Source organism: Echinops telfairi, unplaced genomic scaffold (assembly GCF_000313985.2).
Source record: "Echinops telfairi isolate 266 unplaced genomic scaffold, ASM31398v2 ScPeMD7_70;HRSCAF=299, whole genome shotgun sequence".
Classification (NCBI taxonomy): Eukaryota; Metazoa; Chordata; class Mammalia; order Afrosoricida; family Tenrecidae; genus Echinops; species Echinops telfairi.
The window spans coordinates 36,955,337-36,970,951 of record NW_022103968.1 but is presented as its reverse complement, the minus strand read 5'-3'; positions in this window follow the sequence as shown (position 1 = coordinate 36,970,951).

Genomic DNA, 15,615 nt, shown 5'->3' with positions numbered 1-15,615 from the left:
GAGGCCACATAGGAGTATCTGAGATGAAAGACTTAAAGATCTTTTTTTTTTTTTAATCTGGTGTTGGAATCTCTAGGGAGCACAGTTTTACTCCAGTGTTGCCATGAGTTAGATTTTACTCTACGGCAGCTGATTATTTTTGTTTTTATCTTGCTTGGGTGTGGTCTCATTGGTGACAGAACTGGGTGGGCCATGCAGAAAGTGGTAAGTAAGGCAGTGGGGTAACTCAGAGCGTGCATTAGGAAGATATACTGGAAACTGGAGCCCTGCCTGTCTTCATAACACCGTTGGCTTTTGATCATATATGTTGCCTTGAGGCAAATCTGATATTGTTGTCTTGTATCTCCATTTAGCTCTTGAATTCTCATTTCCCTTATTACAATTATATGTCTTGCCTTGCCAGCCATACTCTTAAGAGCAGGGCCTTAGATACATACCTCTTTCTATAACATAAAAGAAACACTGCTGGTTAAGCATGGGCTGCTAATTGAAAGGCCGGCAGACAGAGCCCATCAGTCATTCCTGAGGAGAAAGGTGTGGTATTGGTTGTGTTAGTCTGGGTTGATGAGAGAGACAAATTCATAGACACCCGTATGTGTATAAGAAAAGGCTTTATATACAAGAGAAATTGAATATTGAAGAAACATCCCAACCCAGTCCAAATTAAGTCCATAAATCTGATATTAGCCCATATGCCTGATACCAATCTGGAAATTCCTCTTCAGGCTCACGCAAAACATGCAACAACATCAAATGCAGGAAGATCACAGGCCAGTGGGTAGAAAGTCTTGTGGCTCCAGTGGCAGTAGAAAAATCTCAGCGCTGGTCTCCACGTGGCTCCTCCAGCTCCAGGGCTCTGGCTGCATCAGAGTAGCTCCATCAGGCTCATTGTCAGTAATGTTTCACAGGGAGTGGGTGTGTGTCACACCTACAGCGAGCTATTTATTTCCTTAGCACAGAGGTTCTCAACCTGTGGGTCATGACCCCTTTGGGAGTCCAACGACCCTTTCACAGGGGTTGCCTCACATCATCAGAAAACACATATTTCTGATGATCTTAAGAACTGAGACACCACTCCTCTATCCCTCTCCAGGCAGGTCCGTCCACAAGTACATACGCCCACATACAGAGTAACCGGAATGAAGACTGTTACCCATGCTACACCATGCTTCAAGACAAAATTTCATTTATTTGTAATTAAAAATAAATATTTCACAATATATAATTGCATATTGTTTTTGTGATGAATCGCTATGCTTTAATTATGTTCAATTTCTAGCAATGAAAATAGATCCTGCATATCAGATATTTATACTACGATTCATAACAGCAGCAAAATTTACAGTTATGAAGTAGCAACGAAAATAATTTTCTGGTTGGGGGTCACCACAACATGAGGAGCTGTATTAAAGGGTCATGGTATTAGGAAGGTTGAGAACCACTGCCTTAACACCTCCAGATAAGGCCATCAAGCTGCAACCTGATTGACAGGGTAAACTCCACCCCTTCACTCTTAAGTCTCAAATTGACAACGGATTATATAACTACCACAACAGTCACCTTCTATAATGATTTGCAGCCTTGGAAACCCTATGGGGGTGGTTCTCCTCTGTCCTTCAAGGTTCCTGTAAGTCAGAAAAGCTTGGACAGAAATGGTTTGGGCTTGGGTTTATATAATACAGGTGCTTGATAAATGCCAATCAAACGGGATAATGGCTTTTTAAACTTTCACCAAACCCTAATCTCTTTCCAAAATAATATCCTCATTATGTTCACCTTGCTCCTCTAACATGCAGTTCCTCCAACCCTGAAACATGATCCTTGCCATTCTCCGAGTAATCTTCCTTCTGTGGAAAGAAAGATAATTCAGATGCAGAAGAGTAATATTTTTGGAGGAGTAGATGATATTTATTGTTATCATGAAATAGTTGGTGCTTAATTTCCAATACAGGATGAGGAGAGTCAGCTTTCTCTTGGGTATTTTAGGCATCGGTCTAAGAATATGATTCTATAAGTTTGGCCCCCAAGCCCTCAGGCCTTTGTAACTCTCTCAGAGGGTCAGAAAGTAAAGCGTTTTTCCATGATAACACTGAAAATCACTTGCATTTGCTACTGTACTGGCATTAGCACAAGGATACAAAAGCGATGCTGGATAAAACTACTGCCACCTTAGCACCAGCGGTCACATTGTATTCTTTACCATAATGCCGTCACAGGTAAAAAGAAACACGCCAGTTTCTCTCTCTTCATGTTTTCCAGGCGATTTAATCAAGTCACTTACCTTCCTGAGCGCCCCACCCCCTCTCCCCGTGGTAACGCTGCCACCGTATGTCGGATGGCTTGTGAGGTGCTTCTTTACCCAACTGAGCTTTTCTGCGGAAGGCGCTTGATCGGAGAGTTGGGTTGGTAAATCGGATTCATTGTAAACTTTATGTACAAATCGTAGATATCAGTAAAGAAGTTCTTAATTCCATCTTCTTGCCTTACGTCAGGGAGCATGATAAATCGCATATGGCCAGCAGTCACCAACGCCGAGACGCGTGACTTGTTGAGCCTGCGCACAGTTGTCAGGTACATGTTAGCCGCATGCTTTCCTCTACTATGTACGAGGTCCATGAACTGGTTCAGGTGACGTGATCATCTTGAGATTCTGCTTCTCCAGCTGGCAAAAACTCCATTTCGAGAACTGGATTATCGTGGTGGCCAATGATTACAAAATAGAAGCTTCCAGACATTGGCTTCTATCTACAGCCTCTACAGCGACACGGGAACAGGTGATGAGGTGCCCACTGAGATGCTGTGGCGGAGCCTTGGGCTCTGCAGCTTTGGCGAAAACTCTCACGACCATCAGTTGCTAAAGCAGCAAACATCATTAATGTTTATAAAATTTGGACGCTTGAGAACACATCTTTTTAAGTATTGCAATGTAAGAACTATACACAAATCATTTCTGCTAAGTATAGATATGAGGGTGGACTTGAGGTAAAACACTGATAGACTTCTGTAAGATCTGTAGCTGTTTGGCAGACATTTTCTCAAAAATAAATGAAGCGAGTCTAACAAGAAAGAAAACGAACAATACTTAACACCAGTGATAAAATCAAATGTCAGTTTTAGAGGAAAAGTATCTTGCACTGTGAGCTTGCTTCCCAATATAGTTTTCTTATGAAATCCATGGTATGATTAACAAATGTATCTCTCTTTGTTGAATAAAACGTATCAATATTTTCAATATATACAGAACTCAATGAACCCATCTTTTCCAAATAAATAATTCATTACATTATGAAAATATGCATGGGTTGACATTTCATTTAAATTAAAATTGTAAGATAAACTAACAGATTTTAATAAGATGGAAAATTAAAAGTTAATTGATATGGTTTCGGATTCCATATTGCAACTGATGTTTAGAAAGCTACCACTTCCTGAGTTTTGGCATGGTGTCAGAGAATACCATCATTATCTGAAAAGACTGTGAAAACGTACTCCCTTTCCAGCCCATATCTATGTGGAATCCAATTTTCTTTATATAATTCAACCAAAATAATTCTGCAGCAGCTTTAAGCAGAAGCAAATATGACCATTCCACTCTTTTCTATTAAGTCATACATTTAATGATGTTGGCCTTCAACAAAATCACAATAATTTATGAATTATGAAGGGTTCATGGAGGGGGATTGGGGAGAGAGGGGGAAAATGAGCAGCTGATATTAAGGGCTAAAGTAGAAGGCAAATGTTTTGAGAATGATGAGGGCAACAAATGTACATATGTGCTTGACACAATGGATGGATGTATGGATTGTGATAAGAATTGTGCGAGCCCCCAATAAAATGATTTAAAGAAAAAGATGTTGGTCTTCAAACCCTTAAGTTATGATCAAATAAAGTGATCTAAAATATTTATAAAAATATATAATACCATCCTTCTAATTTTTTACTTATATTGGTATGTAATGATTTTATTATCACTTATAAATAATCAAATGAATATTTTTAATGATTGTGAATTTCCATTTCTAGATATTGCTAGCTATAACTCATATAAGCAGCAATCCAAGTCCTCAGGAATGTTTACATTTGGTCCTGGAACCAAAACGTTTGACACTGATGGTTGATGACAACTCAATTTATAGGTCATTTTGTTTGATCATAACTTAAGGGCTTGGATCCCAACATTCTGAAAGTACATGCCAGGCCATTTTCTTGAAGTCCCTTGCTGACTCTTGCCGACACAGATGCTCTCTGCAGCATGTACGGCCGCTCGCATGGCATGAGAAAGAATAGCCTGTGTGTTACTTCCCAGGGGGATGTAGTTATTAAAAAACTTGATGATTGGTCTTTTCAAGTGATATTAAATAGGATTTCTCTCTATGCTTAATACTTAAAGGCACCTGTTTATCTTAAAATATTTTTTTGGTTTAAGTAAAAACTACTGGTCCTTAACTAAATATTGCTTTTATTGTTACAAAATTTCAACATCAAAATTGAATTGCCTGGTTTCCTAATAATAGTCCAAATCGATGACATCTGTGTTGAAAGCATTGTGGGTTCTGTGGCAGGATTCTCACTTTCTGTGTGGGAGACGTGGGTTCAATTCCTGGCCAATGTACCCAATGTACAGCTACCACCTATCTTCAGTAGAGATCTCTGTGTGTCTATGAACTGGTTTCAGCAGTTTTCTTTTGTTTTTTCAGCAGAGTTTTCTAGATGAAAATTTCTTACGAATGTACTTACAAAAATTAGCCAATGAAAACCCTACATAACAGTCTGTGTTGGAACATATTATAGGGATGGTGAGGGGCCACACAACAAATCATTCAATTGGGCATGGTTGTCTAAGGAAGCACCATTCAATTGTGAATGCATCCACACAAGTTGAGTGCTAACTCAGTGGCAGCTGACAACAACCATTTCTATAGGTCTTCTTTCCTATGGCGATTTTTAATTCTTTTTTTTTATCGTTTTATAAGGGGCTCATACAACTCTTATCACAATCCATACATACATCAATTGTGTAAAGCACATTTGTACATTCATTGCCCTCATCATTCTCAAAACATTTGCTCTCCACTTAAGCCCCTGGCATCAGGTCATTTTTTCCACTCCCTCCTCCCTCATGAACCCTTGATAATTTATAAATTATTATTTTGTCATATCCTGCCCTGTCTGACGTCTCCCTTCACCCACTCTCCTGTTGTCCATCCCCCAGGGAGGAGGTCACATGAAGATCCTTGTAATCGGTTCCCCCTTTCCAACCCACCCTCCTTCTATCCTCCCAGTATCGCCACTCTCCCCACTGGTCCTAAAGGAATCATCTGTCCTGGATTCCCTGTGTTTCTAGTTCCTATCTGTACCAGTGTACATCCTCTGGTCTAGGCAGACTTACAAGGTAGAATTTGGATCATGATAGTAGGGTGTGGCGGGGGAGGAAGCATTTAGGAACTAGAGGAAAGTTGTATTTTTCATCATTGCTACATCACACCTTGACTGGCTCGTCTCCTCCCCAGACCCTTCTGTAAGTGGGTCTTTGGGTCTCCACTCCACACTCCCCGCTCATTCACTATGGTAAGATTTTTTGTTCTGATGATGCCTGATCCCTGATCCCTTTGACACCTCATGATCACACAGGCTGGTGTGCTTCTCCCATGTGGGCTTTGTTGCTTCTGCGCTAGATGGCTGCTTGTTTACCTTCAAGCTTTTAAGACCCCAGATGCTATATCTTTTGATAGCTGGGCACCATCAGCTTTCTTCACCACATACATGTCAAGGACAACAAGAGATTTGGATGACTATGTTTGACAGCGTTCTCTAGAGCAGCGGTTCTCAACCTGTGGGTTGAGACCCCTTTGGGTGTCGAACGACCCTTTCACAGGAGTCACCAGATTCATAACAGTAGCAAAATTACAGTTATGAAGTAGCAACAAAAAAAATTTTATGGTTTGGGGGGAGGGTCACCACATGAGGAACTGTATTAATAGGTTGTGGCATTAGGAAGGTTGAGAACCACTGCTCTAGAGAAACAACTAGGACACTTATGATTTTATATATATTTAGATAGATATATAGATAAGAAATAAACAACTAATTAATCTATAGAGCAGTACAAATGGTGCAGTGCAACTCACTTCCGTGGAACAGCTAATACACTGGCAGTCCTTCACGTCTTGAGGGCCACTGGGTTCAAGTCAAGGAAACAGACAGCTGAGTCCTTTTTAGAGCAATTCAGGCTATCTGGCCACAGGCAATAAACAGCAAGGCAGGTCACCAACAGTCAGCCAGATGACAGGGTCTGACAGTCCCCAGCGCAAGCAATGTATACTCTAGTAGTATGGCAAAGCAGGTCTTGAAGGAACCTCAAACTACAGTGACACAGTCCACGAGTTAGGTGTCCCACAGGTAGTGAAGCTTGCAAATTAAGGCAGAGAACAAGCTAAGGCAAGCTGCACATTGGTCCGCTAATCAAAGAGCAAGAGACATTTATCTCTCCACCCATCAATTAATCCTACATTTGTTCATTGGTCAGGTTAGCACAATAAACTACCTATCACAGATGACCCATGCCAAAATGCCTGATATTATCCATTCCAGAGGTCACATCCAGATAACCTATGGACTAACACTTTAGCACATGATAATGAGGTGCACAAGTCTTAGATTAAAAGACCAACCATTATGCTGGAATAAGGACTAATTGGGAGGCAGGAATAAGGGCCAATGGAAAGCAGGATAGGGGAGTGAGGCTGGGCCAATAGGGTACTGCTACCCAGCCCCTATAAAATCCCATCTCATACCTTTGGATGTCATCAGCTTCCCAAATCATGAGGCGACCGGCTTCATGATTGAAGTGTAGTTGGCTTATTAAATCTTTGCTCCACTTGTAGAGAGAGAAAACTATCTGGCTTGATATGTAACCAGATATCATACAGTCAATATTTAAATAAAAACAATAAAAGAGGTACACCAAACTAGATTATGTTACGAGTTTTAAATATTAATAAAAATATATTAGCTTGTTGTAACATTTCAATGGGTTGTCCATGAATTCCTGGAGGCTTGTTTTTGGCTAATGCTTTCAGTGCAGCTTGAACTTCTTCCTTCTATACTATTGTTTGACCAATACTTTTTAGTACAGTGACGGTGTATCCTTGCCATCTTCTTCTTATTCCGTTTTTAAAGTAATAAATCATTTTATTGGGGGCTCCTACAAATATTAAAACAATCCATACATCCATTATATCAAGCAGGCATGTACTGTTGATGGCATCAACAATTTCTAGACATTATCTTTCTTCTTGAGCCCTTTGATATCAGCTCCTCTTTTTCCCCCTCCCTCCCCCTGCCCCCCCCCCCATCAAACTGTTAATATATTATGTCTTGTTATTATTATTTACACATACCTTACACGGCCTTCACTTACTATCCTGGTACTCATCCCTCTTGAGAGGGCTTATTCTGCCATCCTTGCTATCTATTCCCTCTGCCCCCTTTCGATCTTCTTTTGATGCACCATTCAATATTTTGTCCATAGACTCTTTCAAGATTTCAAACTCAAGGCTTGAATTGTTTTGTTTTGTTCTTTCCATTTAAGATACACTGAATGTGTTCTTCCCTTCTGGTTTTCTAACTCTAGGGCTGTGCACATTTCATTATAATATTTTACTTTGTTTTCTCAACCTGCCCTTTGAAATTTTCAGTTGTATCCACCTCTATAAGCTGATATTTAGAAAATGTAAATGTAAAAACATTAAAAATACCAAGCCAACCAGGCACTTCTATTTTGCAAATGAATGTAAGGTTCCTATGTCCCCTGGAGAAGTTATTGAGATGAGACTAATAGAATGAATGTCTTCTTCCTAAAAACAAGCATTATAGAATTCACAAAGAAAGCAGCACATTGAATTTGTTCCTGAGAGTGAGCCAGGTGGGTGTCCATGAGTAAACCTTTTCACACCTGTCATCACCCTCAGAGATAGAGCTTTTTAAATTTTTTTCAAGGAAGAGAAAAACAAGTGAGTTAATGTAACTGTCCTTCAAATTTAGAAAAAGGAACGCTAACCAAATGTGCATGTAGAAAGAAATACAATGGCAATTTCTTCTTTTACAAAGAAGAACCTTATGAGGTTATCAACTCCTGCAATAGTCTTTCTGCCTAGTCATTAAAGATTTTTTGCAGTGGTTTTAGTTAATTTTCCATATGTTTTATTACATACAAAATAAAGTTAAATGGTTGTTTGGGCTGATAAGGAAATAAAGGCATTTCTGACCTATTTGTTGTTATTGAAATCCCCTCATTCTTGGTTGTCACAGTGTGAGCCTCATGTTTGCAAACTGATTATGAACACCTCTTCTATTTGCATATTGGGTTTTATTGAAAAGGGTAGGTGTGAATCGTATTCTTATTAGGCTGGAATTTCATACATCTCCTGATACAAATGTCATGACAGTTGTCTGCATTTGTAGGATCCTCTTCAGTAGTAAAAGGAAACAAATGTCTGTAGACTGGTTCAGTCTGCCCAGGTAGAAACAGTTCTGATAGCCACAGAACTGAATATTAAGTTCATGTTGTTGCTATATGTTTTTTACTCCTGTTCATGAGTACTCAATCCTTATGAACTGAAATAAAGGCTGAAGTTTTCCAATAAAACTGATGATTCTGAAAACAGGAGCAACCAGCGAACTTTCTTACTGGAAAGCAACTTCAACAAGAACACATAAAAATAAATTTGGATTGTTATAAGAGCTGTAAGATTCCCCCAATAAAATGATCTTTAAATTAAAAAAATAAAAATAAATTTGAAGAGCAAATGTCCCCACCACCCCCAAAAAATAGATTATACATGAGTAGGCCACATTCTAACACATCCAGAAAACAGTACAAAAGAAAGAATTGACAAATGTAAACTGGCTAAATTGTAGAGGCTATGGTTGGTAGGGTTGTTCATTTTTTTTAAAAAAACATTTTATTAGGGGCTCATACAACTGTTATCGCAATCCATACACACATCAATTGTGTAAAGCGCATTTGTACATCATTCTCAAAACATTTTCTCTCCACTTACACCCCCGACATTAGGTCCTCATTTTTCCCCTTCCTCCCTGCTCCCCCCTCCCTCATGAGCCCTTGATAGTTTATAAATTGGTATTTTGTCATCTCTTGCCCTGTCTGACATCTCCCTTCACCCACTTTTCAGTTGTCTGTCCCCCAGGGAGGAGGTCACATATAGTTCCTTGTAATCGGTTCCTTCTTTCCTACCCATTCTCCCTTTACCCTCCCTGTTTCGCCACTCACACCACTGGTCCTGTAGGGCTCATCCACCCTGGATTCCCTGTTCCTATCTGTACCAGTGAACAGGGATGTTCATTTTGTTTTACCTATAATTCTTCAGAGATCATTAATTGTATAATATGTCTTAGGCCATGCTTAAATGTGACATATGAAATTCTTTTTATTCCCACTGAGCTTCTCTTTTTAAAATTTATTATTAATTGAGAGTTAATACATACATCTTAACATTTCATAGTTCGATCACATCAAGCAGAATTGTACAACTGCTACCACAATCAGTTTCCAAGCATTCTTTTCCTTCCTGGACTCCTTATCATCATCTGTGCTTCGGTATATGACACCTAGGATTGATGAACCTTTACGGACAGCAAGGAGAATAAGGGCTCTGGAGAGGAGGGGGTCCAGTGGTGGTCGGGGTATAACTCTGTTTTCATTCTAGCTGGAACGCCCATCTCAGGTCTTCACGCTGGAGCTCAGCCAGCAGAGAGCTGTAGTATATACTCTGCAGTGTACTCTGCAGGGGTGAATTCTTGTCATTCAACTTTCCAGCTCACTTTCTCATTGGGGACTTGATGGCTCTCCACTTTGGGAACCAAGATACAGACATGTCCGGAGGTTCTCAGCAGGGACATTAGAGGGTGACATGATGTTCGGAGTAAAGAAAGTGGGTTGCAGTTGGCAGGACTGTTGGGGCAGCTGCAGGGCCTCACTGCCACAGAGAGTAAAGTCACAGAGAGACACAGTCGCTCAAGCCTTGGTCAAGTGGCATCCAGCCATTCCCGACACAACAGCCCTGCTCCTGCCTTGGTGAAGAAGTAGGCACATTTCTCTCATAAATGCTCTTACACGGTGGAACATTCCTGAAAGAGAGTTCAGCATTGTCCAGTTTCGAAGAGGACCGGGCATGCACAGGGACTGCACGTGGGTTTGGCTGCAGTGCAGCAGGACAGCACCTTGAGCACTACGACCAAGACAGGCACCCCCGAGGCAGAACCTGTGTTGTCCACAACCAAACCAAACCAAATTCACTGCCATGGAGTAAATGCTGATTCCTACCCAGGAGTAGAACTGCCCCACGTGGGTTTCATAAAGCTTCTACGAGTAGAAAGCCTCACACCTGCCCCCAGCCCCTCTAACAAAAGGAGCAAACAACGGTAAAAGGGGCCTTCAGCTTACTAGGGGATTAGCTGCTGGTTCTCCGAGTGTGGGGTCACATTCTGTTTGGGGAGGCAGAAAGAATGTGGAAGGAGAATATTTCCTGCTTGCGACCCTCAGGGGCTGAGAGAGAGTGGACTCAGCGTGGAGAACATGTGTGATGCACTGAGCACAATGCCGATAAGAAATCCTCGAAGTCTGAGCAGGGCGAAAGATGGTTTCAGACATCGGGGCCCATCCTTGATGATACCAATTACTTGGGCAAATTGATGAATGTTTCTTCAAAGGCACACCGGGGAGTGGTATGCCAGGTACAGCATCACCCGGCCCTGGAAGCTGGACCTGGTGATTTCTGCTCACAGCCAGGTACAGCATCACCCAGCCCTGGAAGCTGGACCTGGTGACTTCTGCTCACAGAGGCTCTGGGTTCGGCAGGCACTACATTAAAAGAAAGGAGAAGGAGAAGAGTGGAAGAGCCCAGTATATAGGTAAGCACTGAAAAAAGCCTAGCTTTGCCTCCTCCCACCTTGGATCCTTCTTGGACAAAGTTGTTTACACTTTCCTGGGCTTCCTCATATGTTCAATGAACATATGAATAATGCCCACCTCATAGAATTGTGGTTAAGATTAAGCAAGATATTGTGCAAAGCTGTTAACACAATAGCTGACCAACAGTGCGCCCTCAATAAAGGTTGTTATTATCATTATGGCATGAATTTTTTGACCCTTGAAAACTGTAGATTAGCACAAGATGCCGAATGTAACTAGAGGAATTGAGCTGCTCAAGTATGCACTTCTGGTAATTAAAAAAGAAGACAAGGAACCCTATAGATTGGTCTATTCAGGCTGTGAAGGAACATCATTTGGTCCTAAAGTGATAAATAATGAGAAGTGGCACAGAAATAGGGTATTGCATACTCTAATTGAAACCTGGAGAATATTTAACATGACCCAAAATTTGCACCATGTTACAATAGTCCCATGAGAAAAATGTCCAATGAATAAATGATTTGATATTCAAAGATGTTTGGGAGGTTTTACACACTGTACACCTCCACCCCCAGGATATCCCCCTTTGAGAGATTTAAAGATTCATATTTGTGTTTTAAAGTTCCCAAGAAATCCTGTAAAAGCAAAACACACCTATGTTAAGCTGTCTGATTTTGTTTCATCCATTGCTTTCCATCAAGGTTCTCTGATTGAGAATAGTTCTCTTGACAACCAGTAATATTTTAGCAGCATGCTTCTTTAAGTTTATAAAGGTTTCAAAAGGTAGGTATCCATGGAGGTAGATCGCAAATCTTTGGAAGTTATCACCATTGTCATTATGATGGACGGCAGATATAAATACCCAACAATTACCCTTATAAAGAATTCTAAACTAGTTGAGCCCCTGTGAGCCAAATCATTAGAAGACTTCAGACTTAGAGAAGGCTTAAAATCCAGAAATAGCTAGAACTGTCGACAATAGAGAGAACAAAGAAATATGAAACCTGATCGTCATTAGCCATCATCACAGTGTGTCCAGCACTTTGCAAAGTCTGACTGTAAAAGAAAGATAATCATTAAGGGACACAGTCTTTGAACCCTTGTCTTCTCAAGCCTGACATTTTTAAAGCATGGAATTCCTATTCATCTGGGCTTCCAAGGAAGGCATTTCAGAAACTGTCGATGGCCAAAGAAACACTTTTGGAAATACATTTGTGAATTCCTAATGCATTATTCAACTCCACAGAACCAAATGAAACAGATCTTTAGGGGCCGGTTCTACTTTCTCTTCTTCATAGACCGTGTGGCTTTGCATCTTGTACTCAGCTTTTTTACATATTTGTTCCCCTCTTTAAAAAATCTACAAAACCCTCGTGACCTTAATATTTTAGAATGATAGGGTTTCTGAATCTCTCATTATTGGGAAGCAAGGTCAATTTGTGTTATAATCTTAAGGATTGGATATTGAAAAATAAATAACCTGATACTCATGGGAAAACCACAGGCTTGAAGAAAGCCAGAGAGCAGGAAAGACATGGCATTTCACTTGCCAGCAGAAATCTAGTGCCCCCCCCAAAAAAAACCCAAAAAAACAAAAAAACACCTTATAGAAATCCCAAAAGGGACTTGGGAAAAAGGTGTTTTGTAGTTTAAATTCTAAGCATTTTGCAGAAGACCATGGATGACAAGGAAATCCCCAAATTCATTTTGTTCTCACATGGATTAAGCTTCTATTGAATTCCTTTTGACCATCGACCAGTGATATGAATAGTCTTGCTTGCAGGCAGATGCATTGGAACGTGGATCAATGCCACCCCTTTCTAGCCAGCACAGGGAGGGCAGCCTCCCACATAATCATGAGTCATGCACTATGAGTCATACTTGCATGCCTTGGTCAGAAGATCCTAGACAATACTTGTAAGTTCTTCTATGTAACATAACGTATGTGTCCCAATTGTATTCCTGTTTCTGCTTCTGTAGTCCCATCTGGAAACAGGGTATATTGGTCCACCACCAATCATGACTTTGTGACAATTTCCTTGGTTCTCCATGTCCTATTTAAGTGGCTGTGTGACTATGAATCTTTGGATGCCAATATGACCTCATGCTCACAGTCTCCCTCATCTGAATGATTTGTCTTTGTCCTCTTTAAGACTTAGTAAATGTTCTCCTTTAATTATACTTTAGATCTGGGGTCTCTTTTCTACCTTACCACGGGGTAATAAAGTCTTTTAGTATTAGCATCACCAAAGGGAAGAAGACAATTTGATGATTATGGTACAATATGGCAATGATGTATCAGGCCAAGGACTAATCTCTAAAATTTAAGGAAACTTCAAGACCTCAACACGAGAAAACACAAACAATCCAATTAAAAATGAGCAGAGAACATGAACAGACACTGTACCCAAGAAGATATTCAGGTGGTCAACAAACATAAAGAAATACTCATTAGTCATTAAACCACTAGCATCAAGTCAATTCTGACTCACATTGACCTTACATGAGCAGTAGAACTGCTCCCTGGGGTTTCCAAGACTGTAACTCTTTACAGGAACAGATAGCCTCCTCTTTCTCCTGGAGAGCAGATGGTAGATTCGAACTGCTAACCTTGCAGTTAACAGTCCAACACATGACCCACTTTTCCACTAGATATAAATCAAAGCAACAATGAGATTGTGTTAGACAGGGTTCTCTAGAGAAACAAAACCAGGAAACTTATGATTAATATGTATGCATAAATATATACAGCATTAAGGAATATAACAGCTAATTAGTCCACACAGTGGTACAGAGGGCTCAGTTCAACCCATTTCTGTTAAACAGTTAATATACTGGAAGTTCTTTAAGCCATGAGGACTGTGCAGTGTAAGGTCAAAGGAGCAGACAGCTGAGTGTTCAGCAGTGCAATGCAGGCAGTCCGGCCAGAGGCAGCAAATAGCAGGGTGTGTCAGCAGCAGTCAGCTAGATGACAGGATCCAACAGTCCCAAGCTCAAGTGATGTATACACCAGCAATGTGGCATAACAGCTCTCAAAGGAACCTCAAGCTCTAGTGACATGACCCACAGGTTGAGTGTCCCACAGGTAGTGGAGCTCAAAAGTTGAGGCAGAGAACTAGTTAAGGCAGCCACACACTGGTCTCATCACCAGAGAGCAAGAGGGTGAGAGAGAGGCGGGGCTTGCCAAGCCATTTATCTGTTTGCCCTCCAATCAAACTGCGACTTTATTAATCCCACATGTTCTTTTTGGCCAGGTTGGCACAAGAAACCTAAGATTTAATCTGACCAAGAGATATAATCTGACCCCAGCATATGTAGCAAGGTTAAAGACAAAAAAATAGGAAACAATCATGCTGGTAAAGGTGTGTACAAACTGGAACCCTCAAACACTGCTAGTGGAACATGCTAGTGGATTGTGGTGCAAACACTGGAGAAGATATGGTACTTCTTCAAAAAGTTGGAAATAGAAATACCATATAATCTAGCAAATCTTCTTCTTGGGATATATTCCAGATATATAAGAACCATGACATGAACAGATATATGTACACCAATGTCCACTGCAGGAATATACACAATAGCACAAAGATGGAAACAACCCAAATGCCCATCAATATAAGATAAACAAACTATGGTACATACACAATTTGGGTTACTAAAGCATATGAAGAATCTGCAAAACACTCATAACTTGAAGGAACTATGAAATAAATCAAACACAACAAAACAAATATTTTTGAACCACTATTGTAAAAAGTCACGAAAAGTTTTTCACACTAAAAGTATTTTTTTATGGTCACCAGGGTGAGAAGGGACAGACATAATACTGAAGAAAATGTCCTCATGAAAGCGATGAAGCATTTAGGGATAAAGTCATGAAAATGCCATAGACATTGCCAAACAACTCGAGGGAATGAATCACTGGGTTCAGCGGCTCAGATTCATTATCTTGGAGACACTAAGGTCAATCGGCTTAACATAGACCACAAAGATAATGTTGCATATTCTACTTCGATGGGTACTCACTGGGGACTTAAAAGCTCATGAGCAGCCATCTAAGATTCAACTTAATGGTGTCCTCTTGCCTGGAAGAACGAAGAGCGAAGAAAACCAAAGACACATGGAAATAGTCCAACAGAATACTGGATGACAGGAACATCAGCCTTCTCAACCCTGATACCAGAAGAACTAGCTGATGCCTGGCTAACATTCCCAACTGTTCTGAACGGGATTGTATTAGATGGTACTGGATAGAGTGGGCAGGGGGATGTGGAACAGAACTCAAAATTATTTTGAAAACCAAAACCCAAGCAAACAAAAATCTCAATACTGGCTGGATAGAGACTGGTAGAAAGCCTGAATGTTAGTCACCATTCAGGGTCTTCGTCCCTGTTCCAGTCTGAAATGGAACTCACATGGCTCAGTTTTCAGCTAAACATATAGGCAGGGCTATAAGGAGACTATGGAATATTGAAAGTTCCATGGACTGCCAAAAGGACAAACTGACTTGTCTTGGACAGAGTGCTCCTTAGAGGTAAGGATGGCAAGACTTCATCTTACATACTTCGGCTTGCTGTCTAGAGAGACCATCTCTGCAGAAGGACGTCATGTTTGGTAACGTGCAGGGCCAGCAAAGGAGAGGAAGGCCTGCAAGGAGATAGACTGACCCTGTGGCTGCAACA